This window comes from Hemicordylus capensis, chromosome 1 (assembly GCF_027244095.1).
Source record: "Hemicordylus capensis ecotype Gifberg chromosome 1, rHemCap1.1.pri, whole genome shotgun sequence".
Classification (NCBI taxonomy): domain Eukaryota; kingdom Metazoa; phylum Chordata; class Lepidosauria; order Squamata; family Cordylidae; genus Hemicordylus; species Hemicordylus capensis.
The window spans coordinates 366,928,925-366,951,655 of record NC_069657.1 but is presented as its reverse complement, the minus strand read 5'-3'; the positions used below and the strand labels follow the sequence as shown (position 1 = coordinate 366,951,655).

Genomic DNA, 22,731 nt, shown 5'->3' with positions numbered 1-22,731 from the left:
GGCCGCACCAACTGAAAAGAATCCAACACAATGGGCCCATATGGGACCTAAGGCATGTCTGCCAGAACTGCCAAAGCTCTGGAGTCCAAATCGACACGGATGCGAGCGACTTTATCTGCAAAGTGACAAGCAAACTGATCACAGCGAGCTGTGGATGATTCCTCCCCCATTACCTGGGGGGATGTGTGGAACAATGTTTTTACCACACGAAACAACTCTGTTTGTCTGCACTGAGCAGATGCAATGGAGGCGGAGAAAAAACGTTTCTTCGCCACCCCCACGACATAGTCCCTAAAATGGGCTCTAGCCCATGTTCGGTCGGATTCGTCACAACTCTTCCTCCAGAGTAGTTCCAGCCGTCGGCCGAGTTGTTTCATCGCCCTAAGCTCTGAGGAAAACCAAGGAGCAGATCGGGCTCCATCAAGCCGGAGAGGGCGTTTAAGAGCAACCGTGTCAACAGGCTGTCTCTCCATTCCAGAGATCGACCAGGGCCTCAACAGGGTCACCAGCTCTGGACACTGGAAACTCCCCGAGTGCCGTCTGGAATCCAAGCGGATCCATAAGCCTCCTGGGGCGGATCATCCTAATTGGCCCACCACCCCTGCAGAGGGCAGACGGAGCAGTCAAACTAAACCCCACCAGATGATGATCTGTCCATGACAAGGGAGTTGTCTCAAATTCCCCCACCTCCAGATCATTTATTTCCCGGTCGGCAAAAACCAGATCCAGAGTATGTCCTGTCACGTGGGTAGGGCCCGATACCAACTGAGACAGGCCCATGGTTGCCATGGAGGCCATGAAATCCTGAGCTGTACCCACTAGGAGGCCCTCAGCGTGAACATTGAAATCCCCCAAGACAATAAGCCTGGGGGAACCCAAGGCCACCTCCGAGACCACCCCCGCCAGCTCAGGTAGGGAGACTGAAGTGCAGCGGGGTGGTCGGTACACCAGCAGAATCCCCAGCCTATCTCGGAGGCCCACCCTCAAGGACAAGCACTCAAAATTCTGATATTGCCTGACCGGGCATTTGGAAACGGGGAGGATCTCTCAATAGATGACTGCAACGCCCCCTCCCCGATCCTCGAGGCAGGGCTGTTGCGCGATCTGGAAACCTGGAGGACAGAGCTGAGAGAGACCAACCCCGCCCAGCTCATCCAACCAGGTCTCCGTCACACATACCAGGTCAGCATGCTCATCCACAATCAGATCGTGGATGAGAGAGGTTTTTGCATTAACTGACCTGGCATTCAGCAGCAGCACCCTAATCCTCGGGGGAGTGTTCTCAGAGCTCCCTGGGGTCAGAGGGTTGGGAGAAGAGCTGGAAAAAGGAACAGGCCTCAATTGCCTGGACCATTTCCCCCTGTAACGGCCAGCCCAACTCCCACCGCCATACCTCCCTCTGCCCACTACCCGTGATATTTCTGCCCCCACTCCATCTCCATTTTTCCGCTCTCCCAGACACATCTCCCTAGACTAACCACCACAGCTCCTTGGCTTAATAAAAAACCAAATCCAGACTCAACTCTTGCCGACTTCTTGGTAACAGAAAGGAAGGTCTTCCGGGCAGCCAGCAGCTCGCCCCACAGCTGAGAGCCACAAGGATGAGAGCCTTTCGGCTCATGCCAAGAGGCTCGCACCCTTGGGCCAGCCTGCCCTATATAACAGCAGAGCCCCAGCAGCAGCAGCCCAAAGGAGATCCAAAACACCTGGAGGAGAGGTGGGGCAGAGGCAAAAGACAGCACAGTCAGTGCCCCACCCAAGTTGTTCCCTTCTTCCTTAGCTGTTCCCTTCTTCCTTAGTGCAAATGAGGGGAAGTTTGCATGAGAAAAAATTTCAATTCAAGAATTTCCAGAATACCCGCCAATGTTCTAATTTTTTTCATCTGTGTATGGAATGAATTTTGTTCTGGATGGTAGTATCAAGGCAGTGTGTGCGCACATGTATTCAGAGTGGGAACTGAGCAAGATCCAAAATAAAATGCGTGGACATTTAAAAACTTGTGAGCGTGCACACGTGCATGTGCCTTAGAGGGAACACTGATACCAACATCTCTGTGCCCTAGTAGTCTCCATGTTAGATTACTTAAAGCAGGTCTTGTCAAGAAAGCTTTTGAATTATGGTCTGTCGAGTTGTTGATATCACTTGGATACAATCAGGCCAGAGAGGTGATTAAACAGAGTATTTTAGATGCTGAATTTCAGAATGATTTAAATTTAGTTCTGAATGACATTAAGACTTGGATGGAGAGACATAGAAACAAACCACCTAATTATTTTTTCCCCTTCGCAATTGCTAAATATCGAAGATCTTTTTCTATATCACGATTTAGTGTGTTCTCCCTTCTGTATTATTGCAAGGTAGGTTTCATAATATAAACAACAATGTATATACCGCTTTTCAACAAAAGTTTCCAAAGCAGTTTACATAGAGAAACAATCAATCAATAACGTCTGCTAAGAGATTGTAAAGGGTGCTAAATTGAGGAGCAGGTGCAGGGATGTGGGTGGGGAGGTGGAGTGGCTGTGGTCTATAAGAATAAGCTCTCCCTGACCAGAATCCCTGTGGAAATGTCTGACCATATTGAATGTGTGTAATTGAGTTTGGGGACCAGGGATAGATTCCTCAGACTTCTCGTGGTGTACCGATTGCCTCACTGCCCAATGGAGTCCCTAACTGAGCTGAAGGACTTGGTCTCACGTTTGGTGTTGGAGTCTTCCAGGCTTGTGGTGCTGGGGGACTTTAATGTCCACTTTGGGGCCGATTTGTCTGGGGCAGCTCAGGAGTTCATAGCAGCCATGACAACTATGGGCCTATCCCAAAGGGTCTCGGGACAATGCACATTGCAGGTCACACGCTTGATCTGGTCTTTCATTCTGATCAGGGGGGTGTTCCATGGGTGGGGACTCCTGTGATTTCCCCATTGTCATGGACAGACCACCATCTGGTTAAGGTTGAACTCACATTCACACCCCACCTTCGCAGGGGCGAGGGGCCCATTAGAATGGTCTGCCCAAGAAGGTTATTGGATCCAATAGGGTTCCAAGAAGACTTGGAGGGATTTAGTGTTGGCTCTGCTGGTGATCCTGCTGATGCCCTGGTAGAGAACTGGAACAGCAAGCTCACCAGGGCAGTAGACATGATTGCACCTAAGCGTCCTCTCTGACCCGCTTCAAAACTGGCCCCTTGGTATATGGAAGAACTATGAGGGCTGAAGCAGCAAGGCAGACGACTGCAGCACAAGTGGAGAAAGACTCGACTCAAATCTAACAGATTACAATATAAAGCACATTTGAAGATCTATGCTTTAGCTATACAGGTGGCAAAGAAGCTATTCTTTTCGGGCCGTATTACATCTGCAAGCTCACGTCTGGCGGAGTTTTTCAGGGTTGTGAGAGGGCTAGTGAGTGCCCCTCCTCCCTTGAATCAGAATTTGGAACCATCTATTACCCGCTGTGACGTGTTTAATGATTTTTGTGTGGATAAAATCTCTCGTATTCAGGCCGACCTAGATTTAGACCCCACAATTACTTCAGTGTCTGAATCGGAGGTGTCCAGTGATTACTCTTATGTGGTTAGGCTGGATCAGTTTCAGTCTGTGACTTGTGAGGATGTGGACAAGCTGCTTGGAGCAATGCGGCCTACCACCTCTTCTCTTGACCCTTGCCTGACATAGCTAATACTATCTGGCACGGATGTTGTTGTAGAAGGCCTAGTAGAGATCATAAATGCTTCTCTGAGGCAGGGCAGGATGCCTCTTTGCCTTAAGTAGGCAGTTATTCGACCACTTCTGAAGAAGCCTGCCTTGGATTCCTCAGAGTTGAGCAACGATAGGCCTGTCTCAAACCTTCCATGGCTGGGCAAGGTAACTGGGAGGGTGGTGGCCTCCCAACTCCAGGCAGTCTTGGATGAAACTGATTATCTAGACCTGTTTCAGACCGGCTTTCAGGTAGGCTATGGGGTGGAGACTGCCTTGGTTGGCCTGATGGATGATCTACAATTGGCAATTGACAGAGGAAGTATGACTCTGTTGGACCTCTTGGCGGATTTTGATACTATTGACCATAGTATCCTTCTGGAGCATCTAAGTTAGTTGGGGGTGGGAGGCACTGCTTTGCAGTGGTTCCACTCTTATCTCTCGGGCAGATTCCAGATGGTATCCCTCGGGGACTGTTCTTCAAAAACTGAATGTCCCAGGTTGAGGCAGTAGCCAGAAGTGCCTTTTATCAGCTTCGGCTGATACGACAGCTGCGTCCATTTCTTGAGATAAATGACCTCAGAACCGTAGTACATCTGCTGGTCACCTCCAGACTTGACTACTGCAATGCGCTCTATGTGGCGCTGCCTTTGTACATAGTTCGGAAACTGCAGTTAGTCCAGAATGAGGCGGCCAGATTGGTCTCTGGGTCATCTCGGAGAGACCATATCACTCCCATCTTAAAAGATCCACACTGGCTGCTGATAAGTTTCCAGGCAAAGTACAATGTTTTGGTTAGAACCTATAAAGCCCTAAACAGCTTGGGCCCTGGATATTTAAGAGAACGCCTTCTTTGCTATGAACCACACAGACCATTGAGATCATCTGGAGAGGTTTGTCTGCAGTTGCCACCGGCTCGTCTGGTGGCTACTCGGGTACGGGCCTTCTCCATTGCTGCCCGAGGCTTTGGAACACACTTCCTGCTGAAATAAGAGCCTCCCCATCTCTTACAACTTTTAAAAAGGCAGTCAAGACGCATTTGTTCACCCAGGCTTTTAATTAGACATTGTTTTAATTATGTTTTAATAGTTTTAACATTTTAAATTTTAATGTGCTAATATTTTTATTGGTTTTTATTGTCTTGTAAACCACCCAGAGAACTCGCATTTTGGGCAGTATAAAAATGTGATGAATGAATGAATGAATGGAATGTAAATATTGAATATCAAAGCATGTGGGAGTTTATCCGGAGTTTATTTATTTGTCTGAAAGGTAAATGTGTTATTTTGGTTTTATGTATGTGTTTATTATGGTTTTATGTAGTTCTGATTTGGTCATGAACTGTAATAAACTTGAACACGAAGACTACTGTAATAAGCAATATGCCTCTGAAGAGCAGCTGCTCAGAAACTGCAGTAGTAATCTAGCAGCTGTATTTTGCAGTAACTAGGATTGACTGCTGGGAGCACAGCTCATTAGTATTTAAGAAACTTCAATAGCTCCCAATCTGCTTCAAAGCACAATTGGAGGGTTTTAAAATTGTAAAGTCCTCCATAGTTGCGGCCCAGGTACTTGAAGGAATGGCTGCTTCAACATGAACCTGCCTGCATGCCAAAAGTCATTGGAGGTCCTCCTTCAACTGCCCTACTACCTGAGGTGACTGGAGAGAGGGGGATCCCCAATTTTCACTGCTCGACCTTCTCTCCAGAACGACTTTTCACTTCCAGGAATATGTCTGAGGCTTCGCTTCTTGGAAGTGAAGAGTCCATCTGAGGAAGAGGCTAGTGGCAAAAAAATATCATTCCTCCTCTGCTGGGCTGTGCAACAAGGGTGCAGCATGGATTTACAACAGCCTCTTTGTGGTCCTGCAGTGCTTCTTCCAAGTCCATAGTTCTTTGAGACATATCAGCCATTGAGTTTTTAAATGTACTTGGTCTGGATTTTAGCACTGCAACTTTATTTGCTGCTTCGCTTATTGATTGTTTTGTTTTGTTATGTTATAAACCACCTTGGGAACAATCAGTTGATGGGTTGATAATAAACACTTTAAAATAAAATAAGTGATTTCTGTGTTGCTGTGCTAGAGTTGCAGGCTTCTTCTTTTTTTTAAAAAAAAATCCTTTTCCTGTACTTTTTAAAACAGCCCGATATTCACAGACAATGTATTTCTGGTCATGGCAATGAAGTAATGGGAATAGAGCAAAACAGTTTCACCAATGAATCTTTGGATAGGAGGCTGCTTTTAGAGATGCAAGGCATGGGACAGTTTTTAAAAAAATAGCAAATTTAGGAGTTGCACTCACAAGATGTATGCCTGTATTTAGATATAAAATTAGGACAGAGAAAATAGGCAATATACACATCAGCTACTAGAGAGAGATGTGTGGGGATGTCACAAGAGGAGAGCAGGAATGAACAAAATGCACTGTTCTCAACTCACAGTGTGCTACAGATCAGGAACAGGAGGTAGGGAGCAAAAGTCAGGGACTCTTCTTTCCCTAGAGAGCCAATTAACTCACACAAGCAAATAACAAGAATCCCAGGGCCCACAACACAAAGCATTAATCCCATATTCCCATTTCATAGAATATGTTTGCACAACCACCACTTTTTGAAGCATACTGAACCACACGATACTCCTAGGTTTTTTCATGCACAAAAGGGCTTTCCCATAGTCTGTGTCACACTTTTTAGTTGTGCTATATTGATTCAGATTCTTGTTAGAGCCTACTGAACCAAGGGAACTCTTTCCACCAAGAGCACCTTAAAGTAGAAGCCAACTTTATACTATAGATTAAAAGTCTATAGTAAAATAAAGTGGGCATGTGTCATCAGGGCAGTGAATTAGTAGCCCCCCCATAAAAATATGGGCAGATACAAAATCCTTATCTACCAATCGTTTTTCTCTTTATTTTGCACACAGGCACGCACACACGCACAAACTTTTCAAACTTGTATTAGAGTACCGCATCTCTCTGTCAGAGGAGGAACTCATGTCTGCTGCTATCTTTTGCAACATCCTGCTGCTAACCAGTAACTGCTATCCTAAAACCTGGATTTCCCCTTTGCCTTCTATGGATAGCTGTCACTTCTGCTTCCTTTAGATTCCATTTTTCCTGCCTCACAGCAAAAGGGCAAAGCTGTGTGCATCTATCAGTTGAGTCCATGGTTCAGAGCAGTTGAGATAGTAATGGGTCAACTGAAAAAGTAAGACAATGGATAGCAGACCCTTCAAGCCTTCTAACAGTTTATAGAAAGTGTTTCAGAATTAGGATTGAGGGAATGCCTTCCATGAGGTTAATAAACTCCTCTCCCTGCACTATACAGGGATGTTTCAGAAGGAAAGGAAAGTATCTGTTTATCTTATCTTCAGCCCCACTCCACTCCTACTACATAGCAATAAAATGCTCAGCTTTCAAGGCTGGCAGAGAGCCCCTGATCTGACCATCTACTATAATATAGTACAACAGAAAAAGGAAAAGGAAATGCAAGTCCTCCACCCCAACCCTGTGGCCCTGTTCCAGGCTGACTGGATTGCTGAACAGAAGCACTTGTTTTAGGGGCTGGGAGAGCAGTGCATTTTTTGGGGGGGGGGGCAGATCCCAGTTGCTTAAGCCAGTTGTTGAAGTTTCAGAAAATATACAGTCAATGTTCTAATTAGTGCACTAGAGAGATGCACAGTACTGCTTGTTCTAGACAGTGAAAGAACATAAGAGCAGCTCTATATCAGGCCAAAGGTATATTTAATCCAGCATTCTGTTTCCCATTGTGGCTAACCAGATGCTGCTGGGAAGCCCTCAAAAAATACATGAAGACAATACTCCTCAACTAGCTTAACCCATGCAGAGCATCTGCGCGCCTGTACTTGATTGCTCCCTTTACCCCCTGCCTCAGCCCCCTCACCTCAGAGTTCTCTCTACCCTCACCTGAGCTGCACGCTTCCTTCTCCTCCTCCTCCATCTCATTGCTTCCATCCCCCTCACCCCTCTTGGTCGCAGCTGCGGCGTTGCCAGTACCAACTGGCCAAGCCGCAGCCTCCTAACCCCAGAGACCTCCCCACCCTCACCTGAGCCCAGCTCCTGCACCTTCCCGCAAGAGTAGCAGCAGCAGTTGATTGGGCCCTTCCTCACTGCTGCCGCTGCCATGGCTGCTCGTTCAACTCAGGACGATTACAGGCTTGGGCCCGTCCCTCGCCTGCCCCCCTCTGGCAATGGCCTCTGTAACTCTGAGCAGCAGCGATGATTAACCAGGCCCTTCCTCATTCCCCTCAGGCCTCTGACAAGCCCAGGTTCGCCCCTCACCCTTCCTTCTTTCTCTCTTCCCCTCCCTTCTTTTTCCTCTCTCTCCTCCGCTTGCTCTTTCCTTCTGTCTTTCTTACCTCACTCACTCAGCTCCCTTCCTTTGAGTTAACAGATCTTGTTCATGTTGTTTCCTTATCTAATTCCCACAGTGGCAGCCTCCTTCTCCTGAAGGGGCTCTTTCCTCCCTCACAACCCCATTCTTTGCAGACCCCTGCCCACTATCCATATTTACTTATTTTTTCATTCTTCTCTCCGCTACAATCTTCCCACCAGTAACAGCTACATTCCAACTGACCTTAACAATCACAGGCTCCTCTTCCCTATCTGCATATGGAATTCCCACTGCCCAATCACCAAGGTGCTCCTGCTCTGTTACCTCCAATTGGTAAAGCACTGTGTGGGAGGAGTTTGCCACGGACAAAGCCTTTTATATATTCACCACCTAGAGATGTATATACCAGGTGGTATACACACACACACACACACACACACACACAAGCTGAACCTGCACAGAGCATCTGTGCACTAGGACTTTGTTGCTCTCCTTATCCCCCACCCACAGCCCCTGCTTTATTGCTCAGTGTCAGCCACCCCCCCCCCGTAACCTTTCCTTATGAGAACGTGCTCCTTCACCTGGTCATTTTGGTTACCCCCTTCCACAGCTCTAGTTTCATGAAATACTGCAGTGACTGTTAGATCCAGCTTCTTGAAGTTCTGTCGGTTCCAGCCGATGGTCACCAATTGCCCCGCTTCAGCTGCTGGTAGCTGGCAATTGTTTGGTTCTACAGCATTACTGTCTGATAGATGTCCTAAAAGTACAGCCCCAAAAGATGTTCAGATTGTGGCACTCTCTGCACATTAGTGAAAAGACCATATTACTCATGCACATTTCCACACTTTAAGGGCACACTAAAACTGTAATATGATCTATTTCCCCCCTTGAAATGCTGTTTGTGCTCTACGACAAAGCCTTCAACATACAACAGTCTTGTCTGAGTAAAGAATGTTTCAGACATGATCAACAGGGCTTTCTGTTCCAATAGTTATCTTCATATTATTCTAGTGTCATATATGAGAAAAAATTGCAAAGATGTCCTTCTCACAAGTCCTTTCAGTGCCCTTGAAAGAGAATGAGCTGGTAAATATACTGACAGAAAAGGTTTGCTAACAAGTCAAGTTTTGACTAGAGAAAGACATACCAGCAATCCTTCTGTGACATTTAAAGCACCAATGAAAATACTATTCAAGGCTTCATAGTATCAGTCTTACCGAGCACACTATGGCAGGCGCACTGGGGTTACCACCATTTTGAGAGAGAAAAACCACAGTGAGAAATTTTTATTCTGCCAACATTGCTTTATGGAGGAATTTAATAGCATAGACCGACAGACTACTGCTTTCCTTATTCAAGTACTTTTGCTTTGAAAACTTACTAATAATTACTAGTAATATAGACTAGTTATTTTTCTTTGGCTTGCAATCCACTATGGTTTCCAAATTTCTTCTTCTGTTCTGCTTAAAAGGTAATCAAGTCTACATCTGGAGAGTTTGCCCTAGTTTTTCACATTTCATTCTAGAAAGGTACCTTATTGTTCAGAACGAGGCATGCTTGTAAACAAATGAACAAAGTAGGTTTCAGCAAGGGTATTGCAATCAGTACAACACGCTAAGGACAATGCATTTCTGCCTACCTTTTACATAGCTAACATATGCTGTCTAGACACAGGAATTAAGAATATACAAGCACACTGTAGCACAGAATTAGTTTTAGCATATAAACTAATCTGACTACTATTAGGAAACCTGCATGCTCAAGGGACAAAAAGGTATTCCACTGTCAGAAACAGCTGCTAGCACTACTTAGTGGAAGTAAACTCTTCAGCAAAAATTACGTTGCAAGATGCCACAAGTCTTCTGACAGACTCAAAAGTATATTCAGCAGAAATTTTTTTCCATATAACCATATAATTCCATAACATCTCACCAACTACAGACATTCAGCCATGTTAACTGGGAGAAGCAGCTTGATACCAGAAAACTCACCACTAAGACACACATTTTGGACATGTAGCAATATCAAAGGATTGTTTTTTTACTACCTATACACTCTTTATCTTTGCCATAAGTTATGTCAATTGTTTTAATTAGTCTGCACTGATGTTCAGTCCTTACTGAACATCAGTGACCTTACTGTACCAAAGGGGCAGAGGGCCCATTCCTATTCTACTTGATAAAGAATAATATTTATCGTCTGTAATATAAAGTGGGCATATTCAGTGATGATATGCACCTGTGTCCTCACAAGAAACATGACTATCAGAATGCAACCACAGTGATAAATAATTCTAGAGAAGTATCAGTATTTGTCTGTTGCAGCAAATCAATTATCTTGTGGCACCTTAAATTCTGGCCTACTTCATCATATACACAATAAGGCAGATCTGGCCACAGTTACCCAAGCTTTAGTTACATCAAGGCTGGATTACTGTAACACGCTCTACGTGGGGCTGCCCTTGAAGAATATTTGGAAACTGCAGTTAGTACAAAATGCAGCAGCTAGGATTTTATCTGGAGCTACCCACTGGGATCACATCACACCCATTTTGAAAGAGCTGCACTGGCTACCAGTTTGTTTCGGGGTCCAATTCAAGGTGCTGGTTTTAACCTTTAAAGCCCTTAATAGTTTGGGCCCTGGATACCTCAGGGACTGCCTGCTCCCAAGGGTTGCTGCCTGCTTGATGAAGTCATCTGAGGGGGCTCTGCTCCGGGTGCCGACAATAAAGGAGGCTTGGCTGTCGTGCACTTGGAGTCTTCTCTGTTGCTGCTCCCAAACTGATGATTAGATTTGAACTAGTCCACAGCCCAAAATGTGCATGTGATATAGGCCTCAGCCTTGGAACACTTGAAGTAATAGAATGCTCCAACAGTGGGTGCAGTTTATTATTATAAAATCAAACACCAAGTAAGATGGAGCTTGAGTAAGCTTTGAGCTAATTTCTTACTCTGCTGAGATTTCATATACCTGAAATGCTATAGATGTATACATTATAATATTCTTGCATTATATAGAGAGTAAGCAGTCACAAGAGCCCTCTTCAGACTTTAAAAAGGGAGGGGGATGCTGTACTCCATTCAGAATCCCGTAAACATGCCCACAAGCCCTGCCCTGGTGTGCTTAAACAAGCCTCAGCCTCATGCTATCCATGTTTACAGCATTTATCTGAAAAGACAAACACTGTAACCGTGAAAGATTCTTTCTGTTGGACAGTCCCGCCTTTTGATCATTAAAATAATCTGTTAATGGTTACAGTGTGTCTTGTCAGACAAATGCTGTAAGCATGGACAGAGGATGGGTGGGACTTCTGAGCATGGTAGTGCCAGTGGAGGGCTTCAGGGCATGCTCTCAAGTCATTGTATTTGTACACAGTATCTCCCTCCCACCACTTTACTGATGTCTGTAGAGGGCTTATCTCTCCCCAGCATACGCGGAGGAGTGTAGTTCTTAGAGGCATCCAAGGATCTCTAAGGAACAATTATTATCCTCACAAAAGCACAATTAACAGAATTCAGAGGCAGGCAAAATGAAGCCATGACAACATGTACCACCAAGTTCAAGAGGACGCCAGCATGGCTAACAAGTAGAGTCAGAGAATTTATAAAAGGGAAGATGACTTCCTTCAGAAAATGGAAGCTCTGCCCAAATGAAGAGAACAAAAAAACAAATTCTGGCAAAAGAATTGCAAGGAGACAATAAGGGATGCAAAAGGAGAATATGAGGAGCATATAGCTAGAAGTGTCAAGGGGGAATAACAAAAACTTATTTAAAACCTGCCAGGGAGGCAGTTGGACCCTTAGATGAGGAGGGTGTGAAAGGGATTATTGAGGATACGGAGATTACAGAGAAGCTGAATGAATTCTTTGCATCTGTCTTCATGGTAGAGGATACTGACCGCATACCCACTCTGGAACTGAGCTTCTCAGGCTTGGAGGCAGAAGAACTGGGCCAATTAGAGGCAACAAGACAGGATGTTCTGAACGGTCTTGAAAAACTAAAATTAACGAATCGCCAGGGCCAGATAGCATCCACCCAAGAGTTCTGAAGAAACTCAAATGTGAAATTGCTGATCTCCTAGCAAAGATATGTAACTTGTCCCTACAATCAAGCTCTATACCAGAGTACTGGAAAGTAGCTAGCTGTGATTTTCAAAAAGGGATCCGGTGTGTGTGTGTGGGGGGGTGCGGTCTGGGAAACTACAGGCCGGTTAGCTTGACTTCTGTGCCTGGTAAATTGATAAAAAGCATATTTAAAGACAAGTATATAAAATAATGGGTCTTGCTGAAGGAGAACCAGCAAGGCTTCTGCAAGGGCAAGTCTTGCCTCATTAACCTTTTGGAGTTCTTTGAGAGTGTCAATGGGCATGTGGATAAAAGTGATCCAGTTGTATACTTGGACTTCCAAAATGTTTTTGACAAAGTTCCCCACCAAAGGCTATTGAGTAAACCTAGCAATCATGGGATAAAGGTACAGGTTTTTGTGTGGCTTGGTAACTAGTTGAAGGACAGGAAACAAATGGTAGGAATAAATGGACAGTTTTCACAATGGAGGGAAGTAAGAAATGGGGTCCCCCAGGGATCTCTACTGGGACTAGTGCTCTTCAACTTGTTAATAAATGATCTAGAAGTTTAAGCAGCCAAGTGGCCAATTTGCAGACAATACTTAACTATTTAGGGTAGTGAAATCCACAATAGATTGTGAGTAGCTCCAAAATGACCTCTCCAAACTGGGGGAGTGGGCGACAAAATGGCAAATGTGGTTCAGTGCAAGCAAATGTAAAATTACGCACACTGGGGCAAAAAACCCAACTTCACATATTCAGTGATGGGAGTCTGAGCTGTCAGTGACTGATCAGGATCTTGGGGTCATGGTGGACAACTCGTTGAAAGTGTCGACTCAGTGCACAGCAGCTGTGAAAAAGGCCAATTCCACGCTAGGGATCATTAGGAAGGGGATTGAAAATAAAACTGCTAATATTATAATGCCCTTATATAAATCTTTGGTGCAGCCACATTTTTAGTACTCCGTACATTTCTGGTCACCATATCTTAAGGAAGAGACTGTAGAATCAGAAAATGTGAAGAAGAGGGCAACCAAGATGATCAGGGGCCTGGAGCACCTCCCTTATGAGGCAAGGTTACAGCATCTGGGGCTTTTAAGTTTGGAAAAGAAGTGACTATGGGGAGTCACAATAGAGATGTATAAAATTATGCATGGAATAGAGAGAGTGGACAGAGAGAAATTTTTCTCCCTCTCTCACAACACTAGAACCAGGGGTCATCCTATGAAACTGAAGGCTGAGAATGTTAAGACCAACAAAATGAAGTACTTTTTCCACACAGCACATAATTAATCTATGGAATTGTCTTCCACACGGATGTGGTGATGGCTAGGGATGTGCCCGGAACTGTTCTGGAGGCAGCAGGGTTGCTGTCCTAAGCCAGAAGAGGCAGTAAGTACCAGGTACACATGTTCCCATCACGTGTGTGTGCCTGTCTGCTGTGCAGGTGCATGCGCACGCAGTACTTCTGGCTGAGGACGGCAACAGGGCGGCAGGGAGGTACGTTGCTGCCTCAAGGGGCTTTGCTACAATGGAGCTCTGGCGGGGAAAATGCAGTGGGAGGGATAAGTACACCCTCCCCCACCCTTAAGGGAACACCCCCGCCGCCTCTGAAAGCTGAAACAGCCCCGGTGGCCGAAACATTTTGGAGGCCTCTATAATGGCCTTTGAAATGTTTCGGGCTCAACCCTAGTGATGGCCACGAGCTTGGATGACTTTAAAAGGGGCTTAGACAAATTCATGGAGAACAAGTCTATCAATGGCTACTAGTCTGGTGATTATGGGCTACTTCTAGTCTCAAAGGCAAGATACCTCTAAATACCAGTTGCAGGGGGAGCAACATCAAGAGAAAGGGCATGCCCTCACCTCTTTGCTATGGGCTTCTCAGAGGCACTTGGCAGGCCACTGTATGAAAAATGATGCTGGACTAGATAGTCCTTGAGCCTGATCCAGCAGGGCTGTTCTGCATGTGTGTGCATGCATGCACAATTAATATTCCCAGATATCCGTATCAAAAACAACAAATGTACTCTAATAAGGGAATATTTGGTTTCAGTGATGTACTTGTAAAAGTAATACAAGGAAACATGAGGTCACATTACTGTATTGCATCTGAAAAGAGGACAAAAAGGTGCATGAATTGGTAGTTTTATTTATTTCTACCTACAATTAGGTGCAACACTAAAGCTGATGCACGGCAGACTAAACAGAAATGTGTTGAATGCACTCTATGTTTTGAAGTTTACACTCTGGCTAAGAACTTTAATCAAGGATCTTTGCCACTGCAGAATCTATCAGAGTCCCTCAAACAACATGCCAAATTACACAAAAATTGTGCTAGAATAGCAGAATGAAAATATTAGCTTCTTGTGCTTTTTTAAAAAATAGAACAAAGTTGATTCATTAATAGACATGTTTTAAGGTGGCAAATAGGCAAATAAAATGGTTAATTTTAATATATCCTACAAAGTGTTTGTACAGCCAGACTGTCCTGCTACTCAAATTTATAGCATTCATTAATGAATTAATGAATGTTATAAGGATAAGTTTGGATTAAAATCTTCACAAGCTGCATACTGGCTCTGCCTGGGATCAATTTGTATAGAGAACTGTAATATCAGCCAATATGTCCTCAGATATGGCTGCAACTACCTAAAAACTATTCTTGTGATACTGGCAATAAATGGCTTGCTACAGTCAATGGATACTGGGAAGCTGTTGCTGTACCCATGGATACACCATGTCACACCTTACTGATTTCATGGTTCCTTGTCAACAACTGGAATGCATCACATGGAGATATATTTACGTATTAATATTTCAACCAGTCATTTTTTCACAATTTTTGCAGCTATATTAATATTGGATTTGTTTTAGCTATAAGTCATACATAACATTCAGATGTTTGCTTTGGCTTGTCGTTGGTAATACAGCAACAATGTGAATTCACAATAAATCTCTTGGTCTAAGATGTTACTAGACTATACTACTTTTGTTACAACAGATTTACATGGCTGCCCATAGAATAAGCCAACCACGTTAGCACAAGACTGCTTTCTAGTCACCTCTGACTCTGACTATGGGTCAGTTAGTCAGAATTCTATGGGTTCATCAGCAGGGACCTGGTGGAAGGATGGCCTAGCCTTACAACAGGGGGTTAGACGAAGGACCTGTTAAATTTCTTCATAAGGTTGGCAGCGACTGATTGTCTTAGCAGACCTTTCCTCCAAAAGGGCAAATACCTCTTTTAAACTTGGGTCTTAATTATGGCAAGAACTACTACTTATCACTTGCCTTCCAAAGCACAAAAGCAAGTTTAATTCATCCCACATAGGGAACTTGGGCTTCTTCTACAGAGAGGCATGTGAAGGCTATACAGCAGTGTTTCTCAATGATTTTGGAGTCATGGACTGGTATGTTCTTCGTGCACAGTTTCCTGGACCAGCAGTTAGTAAAGGGGTCACACACACTCCTCGCTACTAACCCTACTCCAGTGATGTCATGCACAAAGGGGGTGGAGCCCAGGGTCCACGGAGCCCAGGCAAGCTCTCCAGAGCTCATTTCTAGGCAGGCAGCGCTTGCTACTGGATAACATTAATTTCACTTCCTCAAAATGAACATTATCCAGCAGCGAGGGCTGCCTGGAAATAAGCTTCAGATAGCTACTGGTGGCAGCCCCTGCCAGCCCAAAATTGGTTTGGAGGAGGATTCTTATTAGTGATGCCTTGTGGACCGGTACCCAACGCCTCATGGACTGGCACTGGTCCACAGACTGGCAGTTGAGAAACACTGCTCTACAGCATTGCAAATGCAGCGCACTCAAAAATGAGCCAGAGCTGCACAGGCTATGTGTCATTCTATGGGCTATGTGTCATTCTAGTCTTAAGGAGTCACTAGCCTTTTAAAGTTAGAAAAGCAAGGTCTACAGAGTATAATGTGATAGAAATGGGAGCAAGTGGCAGCAGGAGAAGGATCAGCAGCAATACTGACTGGATGGGAAAGAGGGGTGACCACCCTCTGAATTATTAGCAAAGCTACATGGTTGCCATATTTTTTATTTGCCATGCTTCTGACTTTAAACACAGTGATGTATTAAGTCTAGGTGTAGAGATAGTAAGGATTGCAGGGAGGACTAGGCCTCACTTAGAGCAACTGCTTGGAGGGCAAACCTTTCCTAAAAAGAAAAAGAAAAACCCAGGATGTTCAAATCAAAGGGACCAATCCATATGACTGGGTGGGGATTTCTGGCTCAGCCAGGGCCGGATTAAGCTAGTGCGGGACCTGTAGCATATGTTATAAAGGGGCCTTAAATTTTTAAAAAATGCACATAAATATTAAAACATAAATTATTTACTTGCACAGTAAAGTAATTCCATTTTTTCATTTGCTATATTTTGGAGTATGGGAGACCAAGCCACAAACTCACACTTACTACAACAATGAACATTTATATACCGTTTTCCAATCAAAATTCTCAGAGCAGTTTACATAGAAAAATAAAGAGTGGATAGATGATTCTCTGTCTCCAAAGGGCCAACACTCTAAAAAGAAAAATGTGGTAGGCAATGGCAACAACCACTGGACAGATTCTGTGCTGGTCCTCTCTTAAAAGGCACATTTAGCAGGAAAGGGATATTTATTAGAAGCCAGATGTGTGGGGCCCTCGAAAATGCGGGGCCTGTAGCAAATGCTACATTTGCTACTACGTTAATCCGCCATAGGGTTCAGCCACGAGCAGAAGCTTTGGCTTGTTAGTATGTCTCAGGAGGGCCCTGAAGAAGCAGCAGGCTGAGAGCTGCTGGGCATATGGAAAAGTCATAGCCTGTAAGTAATAGGTTAGGACCAAGTCAGTTACACAGGTAAGTTATTTTTCTTTACTGATTGCTTGGAATCTACATTGCCAGGTTAATAAAAACTATCTTGCAATCTGTTTTATGAGAACACAACTGTTCTTATTGCATACCCTTTTCTTTTAATCTGATAAATCCTTGTTGCTGAAGTGTGCTACTCTCAATTTTGGGTCTTCCTTAATCATACACCTTTGGAGATCTAGGACTGCTCAGCCCTTTTTGGGAGGGTTTTGCCACTTTACACCACCACCACCCCCAGAACCTTATATGGCGAGTGGGTTTTCCCACATCAAACTAAAGTGGATGGTGGCAGCCTGTGAATCCCTTACAGATAAGGATTCAACCCCAGTGAACTCCCCACACCTCTTCTGGCTCTGGTAGGAGTCATAAGACTAGCAGAGAAAAGCTTTGCTGGCATAGGGATATGCATTGGGGCAAGCTTCACACACTAAATTAATAGGTCAAACTGCTTTAAAAAGCACCTGAGCAGGCTTTTTTTTTAAAAAAGGTGGCAATGATACAAAGCTGGGCAAAAATATCTATCTGCTGCCACAAAAAAAGACTTAAATCTGTGTGACTGCATCAACTTGCAGTCACTGAACCCTCTGTCACTTAAAAGCAAGACCAAAACTTTTTAATGTGGTAAAAAGGGCAGGTAGGCGTGAGGTGGGACTAAAATAACTGACAGACACACCAATAAAATATAGTAAAAACAAGAACAGATTGTGGTAAAAGGTTTCAAAAATGCAAGACACAGTACAGGGCCAGTAGATAAAAGATTAGGTTGGCAAAAGTACAAACAATACAAAATGCAAAAAAGCAAACTTGCTAGCCTTCTGTGCGAAGGTCTAGCATGTCCGAGTAGGATCAGCTCCCCCACTTCTACCTTCCCTAGCTTCTGCTCAATCCACCACTGCTAGTTATTTGCCTTCTGGCTCTCTCAACACTCAGCAGCAAAACAGACTAACAGACCTCACCTCTCCAGCAGCCTCCTCTCTCCCGCTGTTACACTCTGCCTTATATTCTGTTTCATGGGGATACCTTAACCATTTAGGGAGTTTCTTCCCTCCAAGAGCCAGAACCACCACTGGCAACCAATAGCAACGCTTTATAACTTTCCCTCCAAAACTCTGCAGCTGGCAATATTTTTACCCTCATACAAGGCTACAAGAGGTTGTTACATTTAACCCTTGCAGAGCCTGAAGCAGGGTTGGAGGAAATCCACTAGTCTACTAGTCTGTGACGAGTGCAGAGGCACTCTTCGCCCTGGACTTCGGGGCCAAAATCCAGGGCCTGCATACCCTCTGCCCCCCCCCCCCGCAATCCTCTTACATCTGTCCTGGGTAGTGTGGTTTGTGCCCTCAAGAACCTATGTGTTAAAAAATGATGCTTAACTGGGGGGGAGGGAGGGCTCCAAAGACCTTTAAGTCCAGGCTCCAAAATTACCTAGGTGCACCTCTGGACAAGTGAAAAATGATGTCCAACAAGTGAACAAGGTTCTGATGTACCAACATAGTTTGAGGAACCATCTGACAAGTAAAATATTTTGTCTGGCTGTTCAACTGAGCCAACATTTCTTCACCCCTGTCCTTGAGAGGACAAAGAACAAGGCAAGTACAACTAGTGATGTGCCCGGACCGATCTGGAGGCCATTCTACAGGCCTCCAGACCGGTCTGGACATGGGCGGTTCGGATTTGGGTGGTTCAGGGTGGGGGGTCCCCTTAATGGCGCGGGAGGGTTTACTTACCCCTCCCGCCGCTTTCCCCCCTCCGGTGCCCGTATTTTATGGAGTAATTGCTCTTACTATTTCCTTGAGCACCCCTTCTCCGGCACTCTGCTGCAGCAATTGTTTCAGTAATGGGGTGGCAGGATACCTCCCTGCCACCCCTTCCCCCGCTTGGCGTCATGGCGTGCAGTGCAAAAAGGCTTTAAGAAGCCTTTCGCGTGTGTGCGCACGTACTTTAAGTAAACAGAGCGGCAGAATATCTCCCTGCCACCCCTTCTTCCGTTCCGCTATGCTGCAAAGTGCACTCTGCTGGTACACTGTAAAAATTAGGTGTCTGCTATGTAGCCCTAGTTAAAATCTCACATAAACTACAAACTCACCCAGCAGGCCAAGGCAAATCACTATATTTCAGCCTCAAGCCTTCATATATAGTACAGGGATAAGAATATGGACCCGATAGGTTTGGTGAAAGGAGTACCAAATAGGGATGTGCACGGACCGGTCCGGAGGCCATTATAGAGGCCTCCGAACCAGTTAAAAGGTGGGCCGGTCCAGTGGTCCAGCACTGGGGGTGGTCTCTCTTTAAGGGTGGGCGGTTTGCACTTACCCCTCCCGCCGCTTTCCCCCCGCCGGCGCTCCATTTTTGTGAAAGGTTTTTAGGGCGGCAACGTTCTTCCCTGCCACCCCTGCCCCCATCGTCGTCCGGAAATACTGGAAGTAGCAATTGTACATGCAGCCGCGGCATGTTGTGTGCGCACGCAACATGCGTGGCAGGTGCACGCGCAATCGCTACTTGTTGTATTTCTGGACAACAGGGGCAGTGTCAGCAGGGAGTAACGCTGCCGCCCAAAAAACCTTTCGCAAAAATGGAGCAGCGGTGGGGGGGAGCAGCAGGAAAGTAAGTGCAACCCCCCCCCCTTAAAGGGAGACTCCTGCCAGCGCTGGACCGTGCCTCCGCAGTTCTGTGCACATCCCTAGTACCAAAACTATACATGAAAGGCATGTTGAATGCTCAAATATAAAGGTAATATTATATGTGACTGAATTTTAAGCTAATTGCATGAGATAAGTTATCACAGAATTTCACAGTTTCAACACATTATTTGGAAAATATACCAGGATAAATTGATCATACAAATACACCTTGGCTGTTACACTTATTTAAGTGCAATTGGATTAGTATAGATTATACTGGCATTTCAGAAGGAAGTCCCATTTAACCATTTTAGTTCTGTGCATCTTTTGTCTTCTACGGACTTATAATGCTGTTGTAAGCCGATAACTGAGCAAAGAGGCACCTGTTAAAAGTGGTGATTCTCTTTATTTAGCAAGGGGAGAGCAACTGGCCTGATCCCAGCACCCCTCCTTTGGCTGTTGCTGATGTCTATCTTATGCTTCTTATTTTAGACTGTGGGCCCTTTGGGGACAGGGAGCCATTTTATTTATTTATTTTTTATTTCTCTACGTAAACCTCTTTGGGAACTTATGTTGAAAAGCGGTATATACATATTTGTAGTAGAAGCAAAGCATTTGACATTTTCCCTACTTTAACAATATGTTGACATTTCCCAGTTACTTATGGTGTCCCCCAGAGCTCCATACTGTCTCCAATACTTTTTAACATCTACATGAAACCACTGGGAGAGATCATCAGGAGATTTGGATGCAGGGTGTTATCAGTATGCTGATGACATCCAAATCTATTTCTCCATGTCAACATCATCAGGAGAAGGCATAACCTCCCTAAATGCCTGCCTGGAGGTGGTGATGGGCTCGATGAGGGATAACAAACAGACTGAATCCACATAAGATGGAGGTACTTATTGTAAGGGCTGGGAACTTGGGAAATGATTTTGATCTACCTGTTCTGAATGGAGTTACACTTCCCCAGAAGGAACAAGTACGCAGTCTGGGGGTGCTCCTGGATCCAAATCTCTTCGTTGTCTCAGGATGAGGTGGCAGCCAGTGCTTTTTATCTGCTTCAGCTGATATGCCAACTGAATCCATTTCTTGAGAAAATGACTTTAGAATAATGGTACATATGCTGGTAACCTCCAGACCTGACTAGCACAATGAGCTCTATGTGGGACTGCCTTTGTACGTAGTCTGGAAATTGAAGTTGGTACAGAATGCAGCAGCCAGGTTGGTTTCTGGGTCAACCATATTACTTCTACACCTACACGGGCTACCAGTACGTTTCCAGGCAAGATACAAGGTACTGGTTATAACCTATAAAAGAAGGTTATACATAGCTTAGGGCCTGGGTATTTAAGAGAACGTCTTCTTTTCCATGAGCCCCACTGCCCACTGAGATCATGTGGATAGGTTTGTCTGCAGTTGCCACCGGCTTGTCTGGTGGCTATGCAGCAACAGGCCTTCTCTGCTGCTGCCCCAAGACACTGGAATGTGCTCCCTGCTGAAGTAAGAGCCTCCCCATCTCTGATAACTTTTTACAAGTCTCTAAAGTTACTTCATTTTTTACCCAAGCTTTTTAACTGAACTGTGGGATTTTTTTTAAGAAAAGATTTTCATTTTTAATCTGTTTTACGTGGTTGTAACCTGTCCGGAGACAGAAGTTTAGGGTGGCCTACAAATTTGAAAAATAAATACATTTCTTAAAATAGCATTTAAGTTACTTTTGAAAAATGTAAACACCATCTGGTACTTGAATCTTATAATATTTAAAATTTAGGAATGTAAACTAAACAGAACAAGAGATCTGTTTTATACATCAATTCCCTACTTTAAAACTTTATTTCTAAATGTATATAATTTTATATTTTGTATAGTACACAAAATACAGAAATAGTTTTGCTCTATTATTCATGATGCAATTTCATCCAAGGACAGGGCAGTCTACAGTTTGTTTCTGGAAAGCTAGTCAAATAAAAGACGCCACAAGCCTCTATGTTTACAAAATGAAGTTGTGTTTGTCTGGCATTGAAACAGTGACCCTTCACTTCCTTTGAACACAGTGCAGTAGCCTATTTCAAACACTGAAATAAGCAACAATTGGACTATGTTTCTGTTAGTGGGGAAAACTGTCAATAGTTTTGGATTCTAACAGCTGGTAAAAGGAAATTCACATTGCATCCTAGCATTAAAAAGTCCTCCGTAAATGTAGTTCCACATAAAACTGTGAATGAATGCAAGCTGGGCATAGCACTATAAGACTTCAAGAACAAGTAATACTTTGAGATCTCTTTAGAAAGTCCTACATGTAGCTAACAAAGTATCTGCTCTATATACTTCCACTAATAATTTGTTTAACTGAAATATAAACAGATATTCTTTCGTGCAATACCCATTAAAAGCAGAGTAAAACTCCAAGCAAGTCAAATAGCTTATGCCCATCCTTGTTTCAACAGCACTGTAGCCAGGAAGTGTAATAAAGCACACAATGCATCTCAAACTTCTAAGACTCTGGTTTCTCTTATTCTAGTTTTTGCCCCTGTTTCCAAAAGCCAGCAATAACCACCCAGTGGATGATATTGTGCATGAGAATCTGTATATTGGATTTCCAAGTGACACTGTGACACTAAACATTTCCAGCAATTGCTCCTCTCTCTCACCCTCACTCTTGCACCCAGCTCAGGTCCCACTCATCCAATGAACAATGCACTGGATAGGATAAAGTATTGGCTGCAAATCACTCTCAGTATCCCAGTTCCCCTCCAAGGGCAGGTGCCCTGAATCCTCCAATTAGGGCCTACCTTAATTAAAAAAAAAAAACACCCTTCAAAAAAGAACTAACCATTGCTAATGAATTACACAGAAAGTGAGCCACTGAAGCAAAGCAACATTTACATTACTAGCCACTCCCCCCCAACAAGTAGTGTTACTTCATTAGCTTTACATACATACACATATCTGGCAAGATACTTAAATCACTGTGATAGTTTAATATTATACTTATTTTATATATCACTTCAGGAGTCTAGGACCAAGGCAGGGAATGCTACTCAAACAGCATAAACAGAAACACACACAAGCACACCAAATTTCCAAATTTGGGCTGCAAAACTAAAGCCACTCCAAATTTTC

At 44.3% G+C, this 22,731-nt stretch overlaps 1 protein-coding gene across 7 annotated transcripts in view; it reads right to left on the bottom strand.

The window, feature by feature from the left end:
- The window catches only part of SNX9 (sorting nexin 9), a 114,641-nt gene that overhangs the window by 69,423 nt on the left and 22,487 nt on the right, over nt 1-22,731 (bottom strand). The window contains exon 1 of one of the 7 annotated variants that reach the window (XM_053293995.1): nt 8,228-8,270. The exons of the other annotated variants lie outside the window; for them this stretch is intronic. The gene's annotated coding sequence lies outside the window, so the exon portion shown is untranslated. Of the gene's footprint in view, nt 1-8,227; nt 8,271-22,731 lie in introns of those variants that run through there. 7 annotated transcript variants of the gene reach the window in all.